The following is a 27,259-nucleotide window of genomic DNA, read 5'->3' as shown; positions in this document are numbered from 1 at the left end:
TGGACTTCTACTAACATAAACCAACCAAGGCTGCAAACATAAGAGGTGAGCCTTTGGTGGAGAGGCTTCTGCACTCCTAAAGGAGGGAGGAACCGTATGGAACCACCCATCAGGAGAGAGGGCTCCATCTCCGGCCCCCCGCTATGGTATCACAGAGAGGGGTTTCGTTGGAAATCATCTTAAGGGCATAAATTGCTAGAAGCCTGCAATGCATAGTATAGGGTCTTAAGGCCCCTGATCCCCGGTCAACCTAGGGGTAAGTTCCCCACTATCTACAGCTCTATTCTCAGATATGGGAGCCAGCTGTGCAGGCTGCAGCTCAATGAAAGTAATACTTAAAGATTAACAAAATTACAACCAAAATTCCATTGCTAACAAGGAGAAGTACATTAAGAAATGCATACCCATGGGTCAGTTTCCCAGTCAGACTACCAGGCCTAGCAAAAACACTCCCTTCTGTTCTGCTAGAATCTTAGGAGTCCGAGGTCAGTGAGACTAAAATCTCAGCCTGTCCAACAAAAGTGACGGAGTGGCTTCCGGTCTTAAGCGCAGCTCAGCAATCTGACTCAGGATCCATTCGGGGTACCTTACGCTTAACAGGAAAACCCATCATATCTACAAGGATTCTAATATAAGCGTGGAAACTAATTAGCATGCATTCCAGCTAAGTGCCTGTTGCTGCACAATACTGTCCCTGTAAGAGCTTAACATAAAGAAACTACTTATCAGGTTGTCTTCATGGTGGCAGCACATGGGATAGGCAGATATCTATCATTGTCCCCAAATGTCCATACTGTACCATGAGGAGATCCGTCTGTAATCTCGGTACCACCAGTAGAATCTTGCTGGGCTAAAAGAGAGAACAGAGAAAGCACAAAGCAACAAAAAAAAAACAAAAAAAATAAACAAATGAGGCACTCTAATTTGACATTTGTAAATGGCCCTAATAGCCTTAGACAGCCTCCAGGAGTCCACTGGAGACAGGGCGCTAGTGCAGCCCAACCATCTGTAAGAAAGTCAGATGGAAGGCCTGTCTTACACCATAACCTGAGGGTGTGGAGCTCCTACAGGAAGTCAGTGGTCATAATGGGTACACCGAGCTTGTGCTCTAAGTCTCAAGAGAAACAGTTATGTCATTTGGTGCTTAGGGGGTAAATTTGTAAGGCCACACATTATCAATCTTAACATACAACATCCCGGGGGAGATGTAGGGAGCCTCAGAGCTCAAACTGAGACTGCACCGCAGTCTGAAGAACCATACGGGAGCAAATGGAAGTAGAAATAATATGATCCAGCGGCTACTCAGGCGGGAACTGTATGAAATGTTCCAATTCCAAACTAGCCGTCGGTTTTTCGACTGGAAGAATTTGACGATGCTTTTGGGTCCCTTTCGGTGATTATGGCATCAGGACCTCTCTGGGACGAGTAGGAGGACGACCTACGGCATCTCTGTCTGTGTCGCCTTGAACGCGGGGTCATTTCCTGCTGGACAGGGATCCAGGGATCTGGTTGCATGAATGAGCTAAACCAATGTGGAACAGGTACCAATGGGATGCCTAAAATATTACAGAACTCTTGGAGCTCAGATGGTATGTGCAGGGAGGCTGTACGATTACCCACTGTAGATGTCAGGCAGAAGGGAAATGTTGTGCCTGTCTCTTAGAGTATTAAGCAGTGGGCGCAATGCTCTCCTATGCAACGTGATGGCCGAAAGATCTTGAAAAATCTGAATGGGGTGCCCATCATGTTGTAGTTGCCCATGATTGCGTGCCTGGCACAAAATCTCCTCCTTTTGAGCAAAACTGATAAGACAGCACACAACATCCCTAGGTGGGTCAGTGTCCTGGCCTCTAGATCTCAATGCCCTGTGGCAGCGCTCCATGTCTATGGGGGCATCTGGAGGCCTGCTCAGCAGAGTGTTGCAAAGTGCCCATATTACCTGCTGCAGCTGGGGTCCTTCTAACGTCTCTGGAACTCCCCTGAACCTTAAATTTCATCTCCGGCCCCTGTTATCTAGGTCCTCGATGTAGTGTCGATCAGGTGTTGGGCATGGAAGCTGGTTACTTGTTGTATTTGCTCTATAGCCGCACCATGTATCATGGTTGCTGCCTCCACGTGGTCCAGACGAGAGGCCACAGCTCTGAGGTCAGTATTAAGATCAGTGATCGCTACTGACAGTGTGCTTTTAATGTCCATTGCTACTAATTGTAGATCCACTAGGTTAAGGAACGGAGGAGGCTACTGACAGCGTGCTTTTAATGTCCATTCCTACTAATTGTAGATCCGCTAGCTTAAGGAATGGAGGAAGCTGAGATCCAAGTGTCGCTGCACTCGGCTGTCCCGCTGGATCCAGCGGCTCAGCTTGACTCCCTGTAGCGGACTGTCTGGAGGCTTGTGTGTCGGCTTGCTGGGTCCGGAATAAAGCCGGAATGGTGTGGCTGAGCTGTGTATTTGGGTCTGCCTGTGAGCGGCTGAGTGAAGAGCTTCTGCCTGCCATCTCTCGCTGTTGTTAGGGAAGCCCATCCGCTGATAGTAGCTTAGTTTGCAGCCTTAGCGATCAGAGCACACGGATTAAGCTGCCATTACGGTCCTCTGCTAGGCCACGCCCCCTTGAAGTCAAAGTTACACCCTTTATTGGCTAACAATTTTTTAGGCTGGGTTCACATATATGCAGATTTAATTTGTTTTTAACTGCATCCAATTGGCATAACATGCAAATGTGACCTGCTTTCAATGTAGCTGGCCCACACATGCGCTGTATGTTTTTGGGTCGGGTTTAGGTGCGAATTCAGGTAAAGATTTGAACCTGAACTGATGAATAGAAATACACTGGAACCCGGTCTAAAGATGCAAGCTTTTGGGATCTGTTAGGTTGCTTCTTCAGGCTTTATGCAGTTTCAAAATTGCATAAAGCCTAGAGAAATATTGCAAAGAAGCTAGCTGGTTGACAAAAAACTGGAGACCTGATGCCACATCCTATACAGAGAGAAAGAAAAACAGGAGAGTGCCCCCAGGACTTTATAGGCAGTGGTCAGACCAGACAAATAAGTAAAGAAGTAGAGTAAAAGTAAAACATTTTATTTGGTATACAATCAGATAGTAAGCATCAAAGAGAAAATTTGATTAAAATAAAAAAATAGGTAATCATATATGTACACAATACAGGATCGTTGTCATTGGACATATGGTTGATCTCCTGGTAGGAGGCCAAACTACAGGCAATTATATAGAAGATCCCAAAATGTTTTGAAATATAATAAATTCCTTCTTCAGGGGTGGTTCACAACAGACTGTGAACCTAAACCACTTTAAATCACTCACATTCATAACACCCCCTATCACCATAGGTAAAAAAGTTGAGCATACACTGGTTAGGCCAATTATTCTTGTCCTGCTGCTAGAATATTTTACACTACTGTAACCTCTGCAGTATGTTATTTCTTGCTGAAAAATCTCAGCCTGTGTTCTTTTCCGCTTGTGAATTTGGGTCTAGCCATGCTCCTAAAATTGTCTTGCTGATTTCCAATTTTTCACTGCTGCTCATCCAGTTCTGGGAGTGCATCCATGGACATCCTCCCAGAATCTCGCCCCCATGGCACACTCTGTGACGTTTGAAAACAGCTGATCACAGATCAGAGTAAAGGGCCAATCACAGCGGCCCAATACCATGTGACCAGCTGTGTCCAATCACAGCTGATCACATGTAAACAGACTTGCAGTCCTTTCCTCACAGACTGTGTCTGTGAGGAAAGAAAAGCCGATAACCAGAAACGCTGTCAGTAAATTTTTTACACTGATAATCAGGGCACTGATGATTAGTGCCCTGATTAGCAGTGCAGCCCCATCAGTGCAGATCAGTGCAGCTTGCCATTGCCCATCAGTGCAGCTAATCTGTCAGAAACCATGAAATCAAGCCAAGACAGAAGTACAGTTAAATCACGCTTGTTTAATAATAAAAGTAAAAAGAACAAACATAGTCAAAACATAGCCAAAGTTCAGTAACCGGAACGGATAGTCAGCCAAGCCAGAAGTCAGGGATAAATGTAGTGGAACAGCAAGCAGGATCTGGAGCCAGAAGGAACGTCAGCCAAGTAAGTTATTTAACAGGAATGCAGGAGATAGTCTCTGTGATGTTGACCAGGTAAAGGCAGAGATCATCTGGGCTGTACGGCTTAAGTAAGCAGGACTGACAAGCAGAAAATCATCAACAGGTGAGTCACTGTAGAGAGATAGGGGCTGGCAATTAACTGACAGCTGAGTAGCCAGCTAAGAGAAGGAAGGGCTGAGCCCAGCCCCGACTGTACCCCCTCTTCAATGACCCCTCCCCCTCAGAGGACCACCAGGCTTGAGGGGAAAATGTTTATGGTAATCACAGAGGAGGACAGGGGCATGTACATCTGAAGATGAGACTTAAGAGCGTTCCTCCAGACCGTACCCTTTCCAATGCACCAAGTACTGTATGCGCCAACAGAACCTACGGGAGTCAGCAATGGACTGTACTTCATACTCCTCATGGTTCTAAACCTGTACAGGGTGAGGATGTGGCACCAAGGTGGTAAAGCAGTTGCAGACCAAAGGTTTTAACAAGGAGACATGAAATACATTCAAAATACACATATTAGAAGGGAGGTCTAATGTGTAAGCCACTGTCCTGTGAACAATATGGAAGGCCCAATAAACCGAGGTCTGAACTTCAGTAAGGGAACACAAAGTCGGAGATTGTGAGATTACAGCCAGACCCTGTCCCCAACCTGGTAGGAAGGCGCAGGCAGGCGTCTGCAGTCAGAATGGAGTTTGTACCTATCATTAGCATGCCGCAAAGCCTCCTGAACTTGTGCCCAAGTGGAACGAAGACCACAGAGATGCTGCTCTAAGGCAGGAATACTCTGCGGAACAAACAAGTCAGGCAACATGGAAGGTTGGAAACCATAATTTGCCATAAACAGAGACAATCGGGAAGCAGAATTCAAGGCACTGTTGTGAGCAAACTCTGCCCACGGTAATAGGTCTGACCAGTTGTTATGATGGTCAGAAATATAGCAACGTAGGAATTGCTTCAAGGACTGATTGGCTCATTCTGCAGCCCCATTAGACTGCGGGTGATACGCAGAGGAGAAAGCAAGCTGAATTCCAAACTGTGCACAAAAGGCTCCCCAGAACCGGGACACAAACTGACTACCCCTGTCCAATACAAACACCTTGGGTAGCCCAGGTAAGCGAAAGATCTTCTGAGCAAAAATGGTAGCCAGTTCCCTAGAAGTGGGCAACTTCTTAAGTGGAATACAATGACACATCTTTGAGAACCGATCAACTACCATAAGGATAACTGTGTTGCCCTGGGAGTTGGGTAACTCCACAATGAAATCCATAGACTGGTGGGTCCAGGGCCTCTCTCCATTGGTTATGGGTTGTAGGAGGCCCACTGGAAGGTGTCATGGAGTCTCACTCAGAGCACACACAGAACAGGCAGCTATGAAGACAGTTACATCAGCACGTAGACTAGGCCACCAGAATTGTTGGGAAATTGCCCAAAAGAGTTGATTATTCCCAGGGTGGCCAGCAGCCTTGGGAGAATGGTAAGTCTGGAGCATGGCAGTACAGAGATTCTCTGGAACAAAGCAGTGGTCACAAGGTTTCTCAGGAGGAGCATGGACCTAAGCGGCAAGAATTTTGTCACCCCAAGGAGAAGTGAGACTGGTGCGAACTGTAGCCAGAATACGAGGAATCACAGGAACCGGAACTGACTCCAACTTGGAAATGGAGGAAAATTGTCGTGACAAGGCATCAGCCCTTACATTCTTAGTACCGGATAAGAATGAGACAATGTAATTGAAACTTGACAAGAAAAGAGCCCATTGAGCCCTTCTGGGAGAGAGGCGTTTAGCCTCAGACAATAATGTGAGATTCTTATGGTCAGTAAGAATGAGAACCAGCACAGTGGTACCTTCGAGGAGATGTCTCCATTCTTTCAGGGCCAAAATGATCGCCAACAGCTCTCTGTCACCAATCTCATAATTGCACTCCGCAGGTGACAATTTCTTGGAAAAGTAGCCAAAAGGATGCATAAGGCTCTCTGAGGTAGGAAGTTGAGACAGAAGGGCACCAACACCAGCCTCAGAAGCATCAACCTCAAGGATAAAAGGTAACGTGGGATCAGGATGTGCCAACACAGGAGCAGAAACAAAGGCAACCTTGAGACCCTCAAGGCCTTAATGGACTCCGGAGACCAACTCTGTGGGTTACCGTCCTTTCTGGTTATATCAGTCAGGGGCTTGACCAGAAACAAAAAGTTACGAATAAACTTCCGATAATAGTTGGCAAAGCCCAGGAAATGCTGCAGAAGATGTAAATCCACCGGTCGGGGCCACTGTAGAACTGTTGAAAGTTTCTCTGGGTCCATAGAAAAACCAGCAGTGGAAATGACATAACCCAGGAATTGAACCTGTTCACGATGAAACTCGCATTTCTCCAGTTTACAATAAAGATTGTTCTCTCTTAGTTTCTGAAGCACACAACAGACATCTGTGTGGTGGCTCTCCAGGGACTTGGAAAATATTAGGATAACATCGAGATAAACCACCACACATAACTGCAACAAATCTGGAAGGATATCGTTAATAAATTCCTGGAAAACTGCCGGGGCGTTACAAAGGCCAGAAGGCATTACAAGGTACTCATAATGGCCTGCTCTGGTATTATACACAGTTTTCCACTTGTCACCCTCCTTAATCCTCACAAGATTGTATGCCCCTCTCAAATCAAGCTTTGCTCCCTTGAGGCGGTCAAATAACTTCATAATCAATGGAATTGGATAGTCATTCTTAATCGTAAAACGATTGAGACCCCTATAATCAATACAAGGTCTCAGTTCACCACTCTTCTTCTTCACAAAGAAGAAACCAGCACCAGCAGGAGATGAGGATTTGCAGATGAAACCTTGAGAGTGCGTCTGCAACATACTCCTCCATGGCCTTATCCTCCAAGACCAACAAAGGGTAAACCAGGCCACGAGGAGGTATGGCACCAGGTTGAAGGTCAATTGCGCAATCACGGCCGGTGTGGAGGCAAACTACCGGCTTGACCTTTGTCAAAGACATTGCTAAAATCACGGTACTCCTCCGGCAGGGAGGAGAGTGAAGAGGTGCACAGGACCTTGGAATACCTTCTGGAAGCATGTCTTACTGCATTTTGGTGACCAGGAGGGAACCTCAGCATGGAGCCAATCAAAAGAGGTGTTGTACCTCTGTAACCAAGGATAACCAATAACCAGTGGAAACTTAGAAGAGGAAATAACTTGGAATTGGATTATCTCATGGTGAAGAGCCCCTACGGCCATTGACAACGGAACCGTCTCATGAGTCACATGGGCAGGCTGTAGCGGTCTCCTGTCAAGAGCCTCTATGGCAAGTGGAGTGTCACGCAGCTGCAGCAGAATCAAGTGCTTCGATACAAAGGCAGCATCAATGAACAGGCCTGCAGCCCCAGAGTCGATTAGAGCCTGTATCTTGATGGATGACTCAGCCCAAGAAAGAGTGACAGAAACCAGGGGCTTATCCTTCTGGATAACTGGAGATGAAACAATGCTACCTAAGGTCTGTCCGTGACAGGACCTCAAGGTTCACCTTCTTTGATCGACTCGGTACCGGGAGGCATGGGAGGTGAGGGAGGCACGGGTGGGACTGCAAAGCTCGGAGACAAACCTACAGGAGGCTTCCGCAAGCTCTCCTTAAAAGAGAGTCTGGAGTTAATGAGGATGGCAAACGTGATCAACTTCTCCAGCTCGGTGGGTATATCTCGGGCTGCTGTCTCATCCTTGATGTATCCGAGAGACCATGAGAAAAAGCAGCCACGAGGGCCTCATTGTTTCACGCAACCTCTACTGCAAGAGTACGGAATTCAACAGTGTAGTTGGCAACAGTTCCCGTACTCTGTTCGATGGACATGAGGCACTTGGCAACAGAAGTGAAGTGTGTGGGAACGTCAAATACCCTTTTAAGCAAAGCCTCAAACTCAGGGTAGCTCAGAAAGAAAGAATGGAGACATCTCCTCGAAGGTACCACTGTGCTGGTTCTCATTCTTACTGACCATAAGAATCTCACATTATTGTCTGAGGCTAAACGCCTCTCTCCCAGAAGGGCTCAATGGGCTCTTTTCTTGTCAAGTTTCAATTACATTGTCTCATTCTTATCCGGTACTAAGAATGTAAGGGCTGATGCCTTGTCACGACAATTTTCCTCCATTTCCAAGTTGGAGTCAGTTCCGGTTTTTGCATCTCCCATAGTGGGTTTGCCTAGGCCAAGGCTCTCTCAGAAAGCAAAGATATCACAAAACCTACTTTGCATCTGTCCGTGGGAAACGCCTGGGGCAGCATCTCAAAGTATATCTCAACCTGATTGAGAAACCCTCTGCATTGGACTGGATCACTGGGGTAGCGGAGCGGAACCAGACATACCTCTTATAGAGGTAATACTCAAGGCGGGTGCCTGCACAGAGACTGGAGCAGCAGCAGGGTCGGCCTGCAACATAGGTTGTACCGGAGTGACAACAGTGGGAGATTACAGATCCATGCGGCTATCCTCTCTATATATATATATATATGTTCTCTATGTATATGTGCATACTATCTATTCACACTTGTACACACAGTCGGACTTAGTTCAGACATTCCGACAACAAAATCCTAGGATTTTTGTCTTGCATACACATGGTCACACAAAGTTGTCGGAAAATCCGATCGTTCTAAATGCGGTGACGTAAAACACGTACGTCGGGACTATAAATGGGGCAGTGGCCAATAGCTTTCATCTCTTTATTTATTCTGAGCATGCGTGAAACTTTGTCTGTCGGATTTGTGCACACACGATCGGAATTTCTGACAACGGATTTTGTTGTCATAAAATTTTATAGCCTGCTCTCAAACTTTGTGTGTTGGAAAATCCGATGGAAAATGTGTGATGGAGCCTACACACGGTCGGAATTTCTGACAACAAGGTCCTATCACACATTTTCCATCGGAAAATCCGACCGTGTGTACAGGGCATTACTGTAATTGTGTACAGCGAACTCACTTCAGCGAGTGAAGTAAATAGAATGGGGTAGATGGTGCTACCTATACTTGGGGGAATAATTCTCCCTGTTTGTACAAAAAAGTGTGTACTCCACATGTTACAATGCTTACATAAACAAAAAGTGATAGTGCAATAGTGATGCCCACCTAAAATTATAAAGTGCAATCAATCAGATCAATTAATAATATATAAATAAGCGACCAGGAAGAAACTAATGTGCATAAAAAATGCAACCAATCAAATCAATTATTGACCAAGAAAAAACAAATAGTATACATAAAAAAATATAATAATATATATAAAAATGGTGTATTAAATCATGAGTAATTCCCAACTTTCATCAAATAATATGAGAAACATATATAGAAAGGATGTGTGTATCACAAACAAGTCCAAGTGATAAAATGTCCCAAAAAACAGTGTTAATGAAAAAATGGCGAAGCTCCAAAATGGCGAAGTATTCAAATGGTCAAGTGACTCTTGTGCTCAATAAGATCAGGTGACTCGTGTGCTCCCCCTTATGAGTCCCAACTCACCAGCTCCTGGTACCCCTGCAGAGGTGGTAAGCATGTATGGAAAATTGTGGGTGGTCTCCTTTGATGGCTCTACCAGTGGTACATTGTTGCAACCACTACACCAGATCAAGGCATCCAAACCAGTCATCCGATCGGCACATCATCCATCACCGTATCCATGGAAATGATTCAGCAGCTCCTCAGAGTCACTTGATCGTTTGAACACTTCGCCATTTTGGAGCTTCACCATTTTTCATTAACACTGTTTTTTGGGATGTTTTATTACTTGGACTTGTTTTTCATATTTTTTGATGAAAGTTGGGAATTACTCATGATTTAATACACCATTTTTATATATATTTTTATATTTTTTATGTATACTATTAGTTTTTCCTTGGTCAATAATTGATTTGATTGGTTGCATATTTTATGCACATTATTAGTTTCTTCCTGGTCACTTATTTATATATTATTAATTGATCTGATTGATTGCACTTTATAATTTTAGGTGGGTATCACTATTGCACTTTTTGTTTATGTAAGCATTGTAACGTGTGGGGTGCACACTTTTTTTGTACAAACAGGGAGACTTATAGTATAGGTAGCACCATCTACTCCATTCTATTTACTTCTTTGCACACCTTCTTTTCATCCTAAGCGCGGAGTCTCTTTCTGGTTTTTTATCACTTCAGTGAGTAGCAATGTTTTTTACACCTCCTGAGTAGGGATGAGCTTCGAGTTCGAGTCGAACTCATGTTCGACTCGAACATTGGCTGTTCGCAAGTTCACCGAACAGCGAACAATTTGGGGTGTTCGCGGCAAATTCGAATGCCGCGGAACACCCTTTAAAAGTCTATGGGAGAAATCAAAAGTGCTAATTTTAAAGGCTAATATGCAAGTTATTGTCATAAAAAGTGTTTGGGGACCTGGGTCCTGCCCCAGGGGACATGGATCAATGCAAAAAAAAGTTTTAAAAACGGCCGTTTTTTCAGGAGCAGTGATTTTAATAATACTTAAAGTCAATCAATAAAAGTGTAATATCCCTTTAAATTTCGTACCTGGGGGGTGTCTATAGTGTGCCTGTAAAGGGGCGCATGTTTCCTGTGTTTAGAACAGTCTGACAGCAAAATGACATTTTGAAGGAAAAAACTCATTTAAAACTACCCGCGGCTATTGCATTGCCGACAATACACATAGAAGTTCATTGATAAAAACGGCATGGGAATTCCCCAAAGGGGAACCCCGAACCAAAATTAAAAAAAAAAAATGACGTGGGGGTCCCCCTAAATTCCATACCAGGCCCTTCAGGTCTGGTATGGATATTAAGGGGAACCCCGGCCAAAATTTAAAAAAAAAATGACGTGGGGTTCCCCCTAAATTCCATACCAGACCCTTCAGGTCTGGTATGGATTTTAAGGGGAACCCCGCGCCCAAAAAAAAAAAAAAAACGGCGTGGGGTCCCCCCAAAAATCCATACCAGACCCTTATCCGAGCACGCAACCTGGCAGGCCGCAGGAAAAGAGGGGGGGACAAGAGTGCGGCCCCCCCTCCCTCCTGAACCGTACCAGGCCACATGCCCTCAACATTGGGAGGGTGCTTTGGGGTAGCCCCCCAAAACACCTTGTCCCCATGTTGATGAGGACAAGGGCCTCATCCCCACAACCCTGGCCTGTGGTTGTGGGGGTCTGCGGGCGGGGGGCTTATCGGAATCTGGAAGCCCCCTTTAACAAGGTGACCCCCAGATCCCGGCCCCCCCCTGTGTGAAATGGTAAGGGGGTACATAAGTACCCCTACCATTTCACGAAAAAAGTGTCAAAAATGTTAAAAATGACAAGAGACAGTTTTTGACAATTCCTTTATTTAAATGCTTCTTCTTTCTTCTATCTTGCTTCATCTTCTGGTTCTTCTGGCTCTTCTGGTTCTTCTGGTTCTTCCTCCGGCGTTCTCGTCCAGCATCTCCTCCGCGGCGTCTTCTGTCTTCTTCTCCTCGGGCCGCTCCGCACCCATGGCATGGGGGGGAGGCTCCCGCTCTTCTCTTCTTCTCTTCTTCTTTTCTTCTTTTCTTCTTTTCTTCTCTTCTTCTCTTCTTCTTCATTTTCCTCTCCGGGCCGCTCCGCAATCCATGCTGGCATGGAGGGAGGCTCCCGCTGTGTGACGGCGCTCCTCGTCTGACAGTTCTTAAATAACGGGGGGGCGGGGCCACCCGGTGACCCCGCCCCCCTCTGACGCACGGTGACTTGACGGGACTTCCCTGTGGCATTCCCCGTGACGTCACAGGGAAGTCCCGTCAAGTCACCGTGCGTCAGAGGGGGGCGGGGTCACCGGGTGGCCCCGCCCCCCCCCGTTATTTAAGAACTGTCAGACGAGGAGCGCCGTCACACAGCGGGAGCCTCCCTCCATGCCAGCATGGATTGCGGAGCGGCCCGGAGAAGAAAATGAAGAAGAAGAGAAGAAGAGAAGAAAAGAAGAAAAGAAGAAAAGAAGAAGAGAAGAAGAGAAGAGCGGGAGCCTCCCCCCCATGCCATGGGTGCGGAGCGGCCCAAGGAGAAGAAGACAGAAGACGCCGCGGAGGAGATGCTGGACGAGAACGCCGGAGGAAGAACCAGAAGAACCAGAAGAGCCAGAAGAACCAGAAGATGAAGGAAGATAGAAGAAAGAAGAAGCATTTAAATAAAGGAATTGTCAAAAACTGTCTCTTGTCATTTTTAACATTTTTGACACTTTTTTCGTGAAATGGTAGGGGTACTTATGTACCCCCTTACCATTTCACACAGGGGGGGGCCGGGATCTGGGGGTCACCTTGTTAAAGGGGGCTTCCAGATTCCGATAAGCCCCCCGCCCGCAGACCCCCACAACCACCGGCCAGGGTTGTGGGGATGAGGCCCTTGTCCTCATCAACATGGGGACAAGGTGTTTTGGGGGGCTACCCCAAAGCACCCTCCCAATGTTGAGGGCATGTGGCCTGGTACGGTTCAGGAGGGAGGGGGGGCCGCACTCTCGTCCCCCCCTCTTTTCCTGCGACCTGCCAGGTTGCGTGCTCGGATAAGGGTCTGGTATGGATTTTTGGGGGGACCCCACGCCGTTTTTTTTTTTTTTTTTGGCGCGGGGTTCCCCTTAAAATCCATACCAGACCTGAAGGGTCTGGTATGGAATTTAGGGGGAACCCCACGTCATTTTTTTTTTTAAATTTTGGCCGGGGTTCCCCTTAATATCCATACCAGACCTGAAGGGCCTGGTATGGAATTTAGGGGGACCCCCACGTCATTTTTTTTTTTTAATTTTGGTTCGGGGTTCCCCTTTGGGGAATTCCCATGCCGTTTTTATCAATGAACTTCTATGTGTATTGTCGGCAATGCAATAGCCGCGGGTAGTTTTAAATGAGTTTTTTCCTTCAAAATGTCATTTTGCTGTCAGACTGTTCTAAACACAGGAAACATGCGCCCCTTTACAGGCACACTATAGACACCCCCCAGGTACGAAATTTAAAGGGATATTACACTTTTATTGTTTGACTTTAAGCATTATTAAAATCACTGCTCCTGAAAAAACGGCCGTTTTTAAAACTTTTTTTTGCATTGATCCATGTCCCCTGGGGCAGGACCCAGGTCCCCAAACACTTTTTATGACAATAACTTGCATATAAGCCTTGAAAATTAGCACTTTTGATTATTCATGTTCGTGTCCCATAGACTTTAACGGTGTTCGCATGTTCGAACGAACTTTTTTCCTGTTCGCATGTTCTGGTGCGAACCGAACAGGGGGGTGTTCGGCTCATCCCTACTCCTGAGCAATACCATAAGATGAAAAAGAAATACTCATTTTGTTTTGTTTGTTTGTTTGTTTTTTGGGCTCCTTAATGGCTTTTTAATGTTTTAACACTTCAACTATTTTACTACTTTAACATGTTTATACCTTAAACATTTTATTATTTTTTATTTTCAAATATAATTATTTTTTTACACGTCTCTTGGTCTGCAATGTGTAGTATATGATTCCAACACCTTTTTATATGTGCTCTGTATTATATACTTTTGGTATCTATTCTATTTAGAGCGCTGGGATGTGGACAGCTTTAAAGCTAAGGAGAATCCATCACTTACCATGTGATATGCATCCCAACTAGCCACTCCCTTTTATGTTGGTCCACCATATTGTACAGACCTCTCCTGTTGTTCTTCAAGGCTCTGATGAAGAGGGAATCCCTTGAAACGCGTCATCCACATTTTAGCAATTGCCCTTGCATGGGCATGTCTGCATTCTAAAATTTTAATGTGTATTTTTTGTAACCCTGTTTTTTGAATACGTAGCTACTTTTTATATGCATTTATTTGTTTCTGTATATAAATAAACTATATCAATTTGATCAAAGCGTCAGATCACGCGCCTTCCACCTCTTTCCTTCACCTGTAATACTCAAGGCGGGTGCCTGCACAGAGACTGGAGCAGCAACAGGGTCGGCCTGCAACATAGGTTGTACCGGGGCGACAACAGTGGGGGATTCCAGATCCATGCGGTGATCCAGTTAATGCAATCTGGAAAAAATATTACCAACAAGTGGATTTACTGTATCTTCTGAATTCATGGCCTTCGCCTACTGTCAGGAACCATGAAATCAGGCCGAGACAGAAGTAAGTTAAATCACACTTGTTTAATAATAAAAGTAAAAACATCAAACGTAGTCAAAACATAGTCAGCCAAGCCAGAAGTCAGGGATCAATGTAGTGGAACAGCAATCAGGATCTGGAGCCAGAAGGGATGTCAGCAAAGCAAGTCTTGAACAGGATCGCAGTTTCTGTGTTGTTGACCAAGGCGAAGGCAGAGATCATCTGGACTAGACGGCTTAAGTAGGCAGGACTGACAAGCAGGATATCATCAACAGCTGAGTAACTGTGGAGAGATACGAGCTGGCAATTAGCCGACAACTGAGTGGCCAGCTCAGAGAAGGAAGGGCTGAGCCCAGCCCTGACATAATCAGTGCCCGTATTGGTGTTAAATCCCTCCTGTGGAGCTATTGTGTTCTCCCAGTGGGGGGAGCTGTCCCAGCCAGGAGAACACACAGTGACTATTGTGTATTATGGGGGGAGAAAAGGGTTTGGGACTTTGTATGAAAATATGGCCTGGTAAGGCCATGTATTTCCATCCCTATCAATGTGATCAAGGAAGAACAACAAGGGGGTGGAACTTTACATGAAGCACATGATAGCAATTCAGTAAATTGGTGGATATATAAAAGTGTTTAATAAATCATATACAAAGTTTACATACATGTTGCTAACATCAGTCTAGAAACAATTAAATGTGATAATAACACTGGGAACACATGACATAACATGATGAAACACAGTCCACCAATTGCGTATGGGTACATACATAGATTGCAAGGTAATGCCTGTGTGACCTATGGCCTCACTGGTCCTATCATAATGGTTAAAAAATGTAAAACATGAAAATATGCTACAAGAGTGAAACACGGCATCTGGTATCTTTATGCGTTTCGTGGCTATTGGGCCACTCATCAGGAGCAGGTGGTGTTGTATCTGTAATTCAAAGATATATACAGTCTATAAATGGTCTAAAATATATCAACATGTACACAGATGGGGTAGGGAGACCACCCCCAAAAATGCATGTCTACTTACTAAAAATGTATGTTGATGGTGAAAAGTTGAAGGCAGTGAGCCATCCAAGAACACTATGGCCGGGAGCTAAGGTAGACAATTCAGTCATGGCGGCCAACACAGCCACCATCTGGGGTGGACAAGGAACTGCAGGGCACTCTGGGAATGTGGGTGGTGGGTGATCAATCAAGTGGGGTCTCTGTAGGGAAGATGTGATAAATGAGAATTATATTTAAACAAGACTATGTGAGGTAAAGGAGTGGTGAGTGCAAGGGTAAGAAAAACCAACATTGTGAGCTCAGCAAGAAAAAGTGAAAAAATATGGGAAAGGTGATAAATAGTACCGACCAATGTACTGGGAACCGGAGACTGAGTGATAGACTGTGTATAAAGTGACTCATGAGGTGCAAGATTACCTGGTACTGAAAGGGAAGGAGGACAGGATCCAAGGGGGTGCATGAGGTCTAGTGAGTGAAGTGCCTTGAGTGCCAAATCCCCCAGGAAGGACTCCAATATAGGCGCCAGTGCGAGACAGCCCACCAACATCATGCACGCATAGCAAGTGAGGAGGAGGCACCACAGGCTAGGTGACTAAGCATCTGGCAATGTGCGCCATCAACATCATAGTGCTTGTGAGTGTGGTAAGGTCCCACAGAGGGGTGTCGCTAGGACGCCGAATGCCCAGCGCGGGTAGTGTGACGTTGATGCGCAGTGACAGCACACCTGCCCACCCCAGGCTTCGTAAGAGGCGGGGAGTGAGGGGAGGCCCGTAGTGCACATCGCAGCTCCCGGACCAAATGATAACCAGACGGCCCAACAACCATACAACACACACCACCAACAGGGGCGGTTTATCTACTCTTGTTTAGCCCAAAGCGTCCCTATGCCTTCGCCAGATACATGGATTTTTTGAAGCCAGTACTAGAATTGAGGAAGTAAGTTATGATACATGAATCGGTCACTCTACCATCTCTATCTAATTAACCAGTCCTAACCCTAACCTACTTCTCCCCCTCCCCCTATCAGCTATACTTTTTATTTCATAACAGAGTTCCAATTAAAATTTTTTGTATTGCAGCACGGAAGCAAGTTGGGAGGAGGAGGAGGAGGGGGAGGAGGTGCATGCTCCTAGTGTTGATGATGATGAAGGAGTATCATTTGCTTGCACAAATCAGGAGGATTCATCTATGGAGCTCCAGGGTGAGCTGATCAAGGTACATGAGTCCTCTGCTCAGGAGCGGGATAATGAGGATACAGATGTTTCGACACCGTCCAGCAGAAGGCAAAGGCAAGCATCTTCTTCCTGCAGGAAGAAAAGCAGCAGGGCAGAAGAACAGGTTGAAGACCAGGACCAGATCAATACATTACTAAACATAGTGTCAGGTATCACTGAACAAATCGATGCCCAGCGATGCCCTCACACTATGTTTGCCATTAGTCTTGCCAGACCATTACTTTAATATGAGGATTGCAGTGCAACATTGCATCCATTCATTCACTGTGCCACGCCATGTTTCTGTGCCAATGCACGACATTCCTAGTCCTCAAATATTTACTCCCATTTCTTCTGCCTCAAACACTGCACCAAACCCTTATCCCTCCAGTTTTGCAGAACCCGCTAGCATTTATGAGACCCCCAGATCAAGAATCCCATATCCTATTCTTTCACCTGTTGCCTCAGTAATTTCACCCCCAAGTAAAACCACGGATATCGGCAGACAAATGGATATGAGCCCACTTGACTCAACATCTTACCAGCACAGCTCTATGAGCAAATACCGTCCGTGGCAAATCAATTTCCACCTGTAACAAGACCAACGGAACAGCAGAAACCAACAATTCCAAGTCATTATCCATATCACAATCGATCACTTGAAGTAGCCTCAAACATGCCTACACCCTATCGACAATATGGGCCCCCAAGTGTACCACCAGATAACGAGATATCCCCACCTGTGTTATTGAGGAAATATCCCTCAACACAAGGTGAAGCCTTGCAGCTAACACCACCAAGCTCTTCAACAGCAACACTACAATGGCATAATTTAACCAAGCCTGATGAACATAGTTCACCAAGTTTTTTGAATTTGTAGATGACTACCTGCTAATGCCGCTACCAATTTCATGCTGAAAATTGATACTTTCTTTGTTAATTTTATGTTTTTGTTAATTTTTTTTTTGCTATTTTGAATAGTGTATTCCAAAATGCTATCATATTTTGAATGGCTCAGGGAAATAGAGATATAGAGAAAAAAGATTAGGGGGAAAGTGGAGATGAAGATGCGAGGGAGGGAGGGAGGATGAGAGAGTTGGAGATGACAGGAAGGATGAGTTGGGGAGATAGAGTTTGAGTTACTAAAGTTTTGTAACTTAATATTAAAGTTCAGTTACATTCAAGCTAGACAGTCAGAGGAAGCAAGACAGTCAGAGGAATTAAGAGAGTCAGGTGACGTTAGAGAGTCAGAGGAAGTAAGAGAGTCAGAGGGAGTTAGAGAGTCAGGGGAAGCAAGAGAGGCAGAGTGAGTTAGAGAGTCAGGGGAAGTTATAGAGTCAGAGAAGGTCAGAGAGTCAGAGGGAGTTAGAGAGTCAGGGGAAGTAAGAGAGTCAGAGGGAGTTAGAGAGTCAGGGGAAGTTATAGAGTCAGAGGAGGTCAGAGAGTCGGAGGGTGTTAGAGAGCCAGGGGAAGTAAGAGAGTCAGAGGGAGTTAGAGAGTCAGGGGAAGTAAGAGAGTCAGAGTGAGTTAGAGAGTCAGGGGAAGTTAGAGAGTCAGAGTGAGTTAGAGAGTCAGGGGAAGTTAGAGAGTCAGAGGAGGTCAGAGAGTCATGCCCTGTACACACGGTCGGATTTTCCGACAGAGAAAGTGCAATCGGATTGTGTTGTCAGAAATTCCGATCATGTGTGGGCTCCATCGAACTTTTTCCGTCGGAATTTCCGACACACAAAGTTTGAGAGCAGGATATAAAATTTTCTGATAACAAAATCCAATCCTTTAAATTCCGATCGTGTATAGACAAATCCGACGCACAAAGTGCCAAGCATGCTCAGAATAAATTAAGAGACGAAAGCTATTGGCTATTGCCCCGTTTATAGTCTCGACGTACGTGTTTTACGTCACTGCGTTCAGAACGATTGGATTTTCCGACAACTTTGTGTGACCGTGTGTATGCAAGACAAGTTTGAGCCAACATCCGTCGGAAAAAATCCTAGGATTTTGTTGTCGGAATGTCCGATCAATGTCCGACCGTGTGTACGGGGCATCAGAGTGAGTTAGAGAGTCAGGGGAAGTTAGAGAGCAAGAGAGTCAGAGGAGGTCAGAGAGTCAGAGGGAGCTGGATTGTTTCCAAAATATTTCATGCCAAGTATGTAATAAAAAAAAAATACGAATTACGTTTTTTAAAATAAATAAATAAATACTTTTTTTGGAACACAATTTTGTTGTCATATCTGTCTGCATTCTTTGCATTCCTTACTATAGCTTACTATGGTGCATAGCATAAAATTTCACAAAGTATATCTATAAAATTTACCTTAATGTAACAAGCAACTCCAAACGTGTACCAAGCAGCCGAAACAAATCATCGAAACTAAGGAATAAAACCACAAATTCAATGTAAAGTGACAGGCTAAAGCCTATACACAAAATCAAATAAAATGGTAATAGAAAAGAGTTCTAGTAAAAGAAGAAAAGCGATCAAAAGTAGGATTGGTGGTCAGTGGGATTGGTGGTCAGTGGGATTGGTGGTCAGTGGCGTTGGTGGACAGTGGGGTTGGTGGTCAGTGGGATTGGTGGTCAGTGGCATTGGTGGACAGTGGGGTTGGTGGTCAGTGGGATTGGTGGTCAGTAAGATTGGTGGTCAGTGGGGTTGGTGATCAGTGGGATTGGTGGTCAGTGGCATTGGTGGTCAGTGGGATTGGTGGTCAGTGGGATTGGTGGTCAGTGGCATTGGTGGACAGTGGGGTTGGTGGTGAGTGGGATTGGTGGTGAGTGGGGTTGGTGGTCAGTGGGATTGGTGGTCAGTAAGATTGGTGGTCAGTGGCATTGGTAGACAGTGGGGTTGGTGGTCAGTGGGATTGGTGGTCAATGGGGTTGGTGGTCAGTGGCATTAGTGTTCAGTGGCATTGGTGGTCAGTGGGATGCATGCCCTTACGTTGGTGGTCAGTGGGATTGGTGGTCAGTAGGATGCATGTCAGTGATAGATAGTAAGAAGGAGGGAGGAGGAGAAGGAAGAAGGGTACAGGTACTAACCTATTTACTGACATCCGGGAATAGTTGAAGAACTTCTCCTCATGCTGCCTGAGATCATTGTAGAAGATCCTGAACTGACCTCTCTCTTCCCTATTTTGAATAATTGGATGGACCCAATATCTTCTTGTACTCATCAGTCTCTTCCTCATCCTCCTCCTCTTCCTCCTGGCTTTGTCCATCAGGACTGCAGCAGTAGCAGTAACAACTGCTGCCATGATCAACGGCATTTGATGAAACATAATGATCAAAATCCTTACTGACTACTCACAAACAAACCACACTCCTCAACGACAATACTCTCACACAAAGGAAAACAAGGAAGAGCACAGGAAGTTAACACCCATTTTTTTCTTGCCTTTTCAATTGGCCTGAGCACAAATTGCATCTGTGCCTAATCAGGGTCGATCATTGACTCAGATAGTTGAAAATCAGCATGTTTGGAAATAAGTATGGAAACCCGTCTAGTTTTGGAGACTGGGTTTTTGGAGTGTAGTACTTGCCTATATACGTGGTTTGCTAGTTTGGGAACAGCATCCGATCGGAAGTGTGTTTCCTGTAGCATTAGGAAGTGGGCTTTGTGTTTAGTAAAGGCCGGGAGAACCTGAGATCTCTTTTTTGGAAGGTTTAAGCCTTTCACATTGAGCGAAAGACATTTTAGTGAGAGTTGTTGTTTAGTGGTAGGTTCTTTCTGCATGTTACATGCTTTTAGGATGATGGATAGTATTAAGTAGGTCTAGCGGATTTCACTCCAAAGCCCCTGTGATATTTAGGGATTGAGCTGGTGTCTTCATGAGAAGGAGAAGAGAGGAGTGGTCCCCACTTTTGGAAGGAAATAGAAGATGGAAAAGGCGTAAGGAGAGGAGAGAAGGGGGTATAAGTGTAGGAGGGAAAGGGTTCCAGGGAAGAAGGGGGGTAGGCAAAGGTAGTTTGTGGAATGTAGAGTTTGTGAGTTTGTACCACAGTAGTAAAACTGGGTCACTTATGTGGACTATTACCGGAGGTGGTCGTAGGCGTGCCTATCCACCTAGTGGAAGAAATCCAGAGTGTCAGCTCTGGTCCGTATGGACAGCTGTGTGGGAACAGTGAACTAGGAAAGGATCAAGTGATGTAGCACTGAGGTGGACGAGAAGCATATACAGATAGATCAAAGGATATTAAGTGGTGTGTAAAGGTTTATGTTTTATCTTTCAATGTTGTTTATTTTGTTTGTATCAAAACATACAATAAAGTTAAAGACAAAATTTTGTACAACAATTTAGCAATGAACTAAGAATGGTTTCCTGTATGTGTAACATAGACCATGCTAATAACATTCTTGTGAGGGTGAATAAAATCCTTCAAACAACATGCGATTATTGTGAGTAAACTTGTTTTGGTTGGTAAACTTGGATCTTATTGTTGATTTACTCGATAAGGTAAAGTGTTACAGGTCTTACCTGGTAGAATTATATCTAACAACTTAACCTTCGACAATTACCGTATTTATCGGCGTATAACACGCACAGGTGTATAACATGCACATTCATTTTAAGAGGGAAGTTTCAGGAAAAAAACTTAAATTTTTAATAAGGAACTTTGAAGCAAAATAAGGGTCAGTGCGCATCTGCAGCCTCACCAATGCCATCAATGCAGCCTCATTAGTCAAAATCAATGTAGCCTCACCATTGCCATCAATGTAGCAGCCTTGCCATTGCCATCAATGCAGCAGCCTCACCACTGCCATCAATGAAGCAGCCTCACCACTGCCATCAATGCAGCAGCCTCAACACTGCCATCAATGCAGCCTGATCAATGCCCATCTGCAGCCTAGAGGGGACAGGGAGGGGGGCAGGACAAGCGCCGACAGATTACATACTGTGAGAATCTCCTATGATAGACAGAACAGTGGCCCAATGGCGGCCCAGGAGACGGGACTTTCTATTACAGAGGCCGCCAAGTGAACAGGAGATTCTCACTGTATTTAATCTGACAGCGCTCATCCCGCCCCCCTCCCTGTCCCCTCCGAGGCAGCTAAAATTGAAGTATTGGCGTATAACACGCACATGCTATTTGCATCCGATGTTCATGGTGAAAAAGTGAGTGTTATACGCCAATAAATACAGTACTTCACCTTTGGTCTATGGAGCTCATACTCTGTAAGGTTCAGACGTTCATTGCGAAAAACTCAATAGCGAATATGATTTTGTAAGATGGTAGGAGAAAAACAGATATAGAAGAAGAGTGGGTGTATAGGGGAAAAAGAGAGAGAAGAGAGAGAGGATAATGGAATGTTCCCGTCTTGCCATTCCCACTGATCCTATTCTGCCATGGCCTGTCTTGAGTTGATTGCCTAATTTCCGACATATGCAACCCATGGTTCCCAAACCGATTCAAATTTAGCCACTGTGTCTTTTAGTATGCTTACCATTTTTTCCTGGGCCATTATCCATGATATTTTCCTTTTTGCTGCTGAAAGGGATACACTATGCTGTTTCCAAGCCTTAGCTATGGTTAGTTTGGTTCCTAATAGGATGAAGAAAATTAAGGTTTGGGTTGCTTTGGACACCTTTGGTATCTCCTCATTGAGTAGTGCTATGGCTGGGTTCTTGGGGACTTGTTTACCTGTAACTTTGCGTATCATATAGAATATTCTGTTCCAGAATCCCCTGATTTTCGGGCACTCCCACCATATGTGTATCATAGAGCCATAGTTGTTGCAGTTCCTAAAGCATAAAGGTGAGGTAGAGGGAAAGATTTTTGTCTCGCTGGGACAAGATACCATCTGGTGATCAATTTAATGTTTGCCGCGATCAGGGCGGTGGTACAAATTAGTTGGTATGACCGGAATATGTTTCTATTCCACTTATCCTCGCTCCAGCTGATCTGAGTCTCTTTTTCCCAGTTCAGCATATATGGGAGTTTGGAGTTGTCTGAGGCTAGTGAAAAGGTAGGCCACCGAGATGCCCCCCCCCCTCTGCTCAGGGCCTGGCCGCACCATTGCTCGTATGTTGTTGTGGTAGGAGGCCTGGGTTTGGTGTTCCATAGCTTAGACAGAAAGTGGGAAATCTGCAGGTATCTAAAGCGTTCTGATTCTGGCATTTCCAGTTTGCCTTTGCAGTGGCTGAGTGAGAGAGGCCCCCGAGGAGTCATGAAATGTCCAATGCGATACAATCCTTTATCCAACAACCAATGAAAGGCTTTGATGTGGGGATTTTGGATTATGAAAAATGTGTGCAAGTGGTGTCATCTCTGAGGAGATGGAGGGGTGGTTTTTTAGGCCATCCCAGAGGTGAACTGAATGAGAAAGAACTGGGGACATAATTGGGGGGCGATCCTTAGGTGGACACCAGAGTAGGAAGTCGATTGTGTGTGTAGGCAGCGCTTGTCTCTCCATATGCACCCAATCAGGTTTTTCTATGCGTGTGTTGATGATAGATATTTGTGTGAGCCTGGCTGACTGATAATACCAAAGGAGTTTGGAAGCTCCCAGACCTCCTTGTTTCCTGGGTCTGTAAAGGACCTTCTTGGAAAGGTGATATCCAGCCGCTCCCCAAATTAATTTTGTCAGTTTGCTCTAAAATTTTTCCAGGTGATCTTTTTTGATTGAGATTGGTCGAGATTGAAAGAGGTAAAGCAGGGGCGTGGCCTGCGACGGAGCTGAATGGCTGCTTGAACTCAGAGCTCCGGTTCTCCGGCGGACACAGCGGCTGAAATCGGCACAATAAACCGCGGATTCTTCTTCCCCTTGTTAGCGGTCCGATCCGGGCATACCAGGAAGGCATGATGGGCAAGAGAAAAGGCACATCCAGGCCTCAACGGCTGACGGATTACTTCTCACAGCCGCTCAATGGAGGTAGGCAAGATGGCGCCGGCCATTCACCCACATTAACTCACAAAGGCGACCCCGCTACACATACCGCCACCTCATCCCCCAAAACTAATATATTACACGGCAGTCAACAATCTCTCCCCTCCTCCTCACCATCTGGAAGTCCAGCAAAAGCTAAATTGAAGCTGGATGGAGGCGGATGCAGCCCCGCATTGAGCCCTGTAACAGACTCAGGGGATGATACCAGGGAGCTCCCGGAATCCATTAACACTTTCCCTACTACAAATCAACCTGTCCTGGATACTGTGTTAAAGGACATGCTGGTATCTTTAAGAAGCACCATACAAGCAGATATGATGAACTGTATGCACAGATTTAGTGGTGAGCTTAATGCAGTAGAGGCTAGAATTGAGCATGTTGAAAACAAGATGGGGGATTTCGCCTCCACTATAAACGATCTGGTAGATGCGAACGAAGAAAGAGAAGAGGAATCTGCCTGGATTAAAAACAAAATAGCAGATATCGAAGACAGATCCAGGAGGAACAACCTCAAGATTAGGGGGATCCCCGAATCAGTCCAATCATCAGACCTACGTGCATATGTGACAGATTTATTTACTGCTCTCCTGCCTGACCTCACTGCAATAGATATTACCATTGACAGAATACATCGTCTGCTAAAACCCACATATCTCCCAGATGTGGTCCCTAGAGATGTGATCCTGCGCCTGCACTTCTTTCACGTAAAAGAACAGTTAATGCAAACAATGCGCAAACAGGAAAGTGTTCCATCCCGCTTCCAAAAATTACAATTCTATGCTGATCTGTCTCAGCACACACTGCAAAAAAGGCGCAACCTGAACACTATAACAAAAGTGCTCAGGAACCACAACATACCCTACAGATGGGGGTATCCTACTAAAATTTCAATCATCAAACAAGACAAAACATTCGTTGTGGACTCCCTGGACAAAGGCATCTCCTTACTGAAAGAATGGAACATTCTCCCCAACCCAGAAGATGAAGGAAATCCTACGACCAACCGACGCTCAACTAATCCTGACTGGAAAACTGTAACGTACAAAAACGCCAAATCGCATAAATAACAGCACCTGCAAATCCGAGGTAATCTTATGTCCAGGTTACAAAAGCCGGAGTAACCAATAACCGTTGGGCTAGAACTCTTCCCCTCAGTTACTTGAGCAGCAGTTAGCTGCACACAGTTGACTTTAAATAAGTTATGAAAAGTTGCATTGTTGCTTCACTTGTTACACCTTACAAGTATGTTTTCTTCTCTTTTTTTGCTTTATTTTTTTTTTCTTTATATTTGGAGAATTACAGCCGACTATTAAACATCCAGCTTGACGCGACAAGATCTACTCAACCCACCGAACTCTCTCAGTGTAAAGATCAACGTGATAAAGTCTCTACCAGGTCACAGTGAGTACTAATCCTAAGAACATAGAAGACCACATACGAAGACTCTCACATGCAAGATCCCTTACCTTACCTCAGACTACATGCGAATCACAATCATCACACCTAAGTGACCAACCCCATGGCCATCCAATTTATTTCCATTAACTCCAAAGGGCTTAATCATCCAGCTAAGAGAAAATCCCTCTGGAAGGAAGCATTGACAAATAAATCTGACATACTCTGCGCACAAGAAACGCATTTTTGTGGCACATCCGCCCCAATATGTCAAAACAAGCATTTTCCACACATTTTTTTTGCCAATGCAGATTCAAAAACCAAAGGAGTAATGACTGCCATAAGAGATACTGTAACCTTTGTACTGCATACAAAGTTTGTGGATACTCAGGGTCGATATTTGGTGTTGGTGTGTGATATCAACCAGGTAACATATACTATAGTGAATGTATATGCCCCGAACAGGCACCAGGTTCGCTTTTTTCATAAGCTTATGCATAAAGTTAACACCCTCAAAAGGGGACTCTTGGTGCTCTGTGGGGACTTCAATATAATCCCTGACCCTTCTATAGACACAACAACATCGAAGAAACGTATATTGACATCTCTCCAAGATTCCATACATAAAGAAGGTTTGTATGATGTGTGGCGGTGTCTGCATGCAGGTGAGAGAGACTTTACGTTCTTCTCCGCCCCACACCATACATATACTAGAATAGATTTCTTTTTGGTGGACCAACATACCTTGACCAAATCGGCCTCCTCAACCATTAATAATATTACATGGTCGGACCATGCATCCATTACTTTATCTATAAAAGATACCTCTGTAATTACTACTACTCCGATCTGGAGAGTCAACTCTTTCCTCTTGCAACAACCAGAGTCAAAAAAAGTTATTGAAGAGCAGTTACTAGAATTTTTTACTATCAACGAACCTTCTGTTCAGAACCATTTCACCCTGTGGAATGCCCACAAGGCATTCGTTAGGGGGATTTTTATACAATTGGGGGCCCGGGCGAGGAGGCAGCGGCAAAAGAAACTGCAAAATATCACAGATGAGATCTTTTGTTTAGAAACCAAAAATAAACAACAGTCTTCCCCCTTGGTCTCTAAAAGACTTCACCAGTTGAGAAACGATCTCAGACTCCTCTTACTAGAGGACTTTGAAAAAAAAACAAAACGACTTAAAATGACTTATTATGCACACGGAAATAGGGCAGGTAAATTGTTAGCGCATCAACTTAAGGGACACAGAAGTAAAACCAAAATACCATACATATTACACCCCATGAACAAATCCAAAATGCAACACCCACAAGACATAGCAGACGCCTTCAGCAACTATTACGGTTCCCTCTACAATCTTAAAGAGGATGCAACCACATTTCAACCAACCACCAAAATGATAAATGATTTTTTAGAACAAATCACATTGCCAACTTTGTCCCAACAGGAAAAAGAACAGCTAAGTGCGCCATTTACTATTGAAGAAATACATAAAACGATTGAATCACTCCCCGCTAATAAATCCCCAGGCCCAGATGGCTTCACAGGAGATTATTATCAAGCATTTAAAACTATCTTATCTCCTCACCTGGGCAGGGTTTTCAATGCCGCTGCTGCCTCCTCCTCCTTCCCTCCCGAAATGCTGAGGGCTTTAATAGTGACTTTGCCTAAGCCAGGGAAAAACCCAGACACCCCAGCAAATTTTCGACCTATATCGCTACTAAATGCCGACTTAAAAATTTACGCCAAAATCATAGCTAACCGCCTAATAGATATTTTGCCCCATTTAATCCATCCAGACCAGACTGGGTTCACAAGAGGACGTCAGACCTCTGATGCTACTAGGAGGTTGATAAATATTATCCACATTGCTGAGACCCAGCGAGGGCCTTCTCTGCTTCTAGCACTGGATGCAGAGAAGGCCTTTGATAGAGTGCATTGGGGATACCTAGAAGCGGCCTTGGGGAGGTTTGGATTCTCAGGTTCTATTTTATCGGCAATAATGGCGTTATACTCGAATCCCTCAGCGCAAGTATATACCTCGGGAGTACTCTCTAAGCCGTTCAGCATAACCAATGGTACCCGTCAGGGTTGTCCTCTCTCCCCACTAATCTTCAATCTAATCTTAGAACCTTTGGCAACATTTATTAGGAAACACCAATCCATAACAGGTTTCATAACACACAAATCGGAACATGTCGTTAGCCTATTCGCTGATGACATCATTTTGATGCTTACGAATCCGACTATTTCCCTGGCTTCGGTTCATGATACATTGCAAATGTTTACCAAGATATCTTACTATAAGGTAAATGAAAATAAATCTTACATATTAGGTATTGGTATAGATCCTCAACTGAAAAATACGCTCAGCTCACGGTTTCCATATGCATGGTGCAAAGAGGGGATAAACTATCTAGGAATCACTTTAACCGCTTCTACGGATAACCTCTTTAGGGCCAACTATATCCCCTTTCTCAGCTCCCTACTGACTAAACTACAAAATTTATCCAAATCGGAACTTTTATGGTCAGGACGCCTAGCGGCTTTCAAAATGGTAA

This window comes from Aquarana catesbeiana, linkage group LG01, assembly GCF_042186555.1.
Source record: "Aquarana catesbeiana isolate 2022-GZ linkage group LG01, ASM4218655v1, whole genome shotgun sequence".
Classification (NCBI taxonomy): Eukaryota; Metazoa; Chordata; class Amphibia; order Anura; family Ranidae; genus Aquarana; species Aquarana catesbeiana.
Note: the sequence above shows the minus strand (reverse complement) of the source record.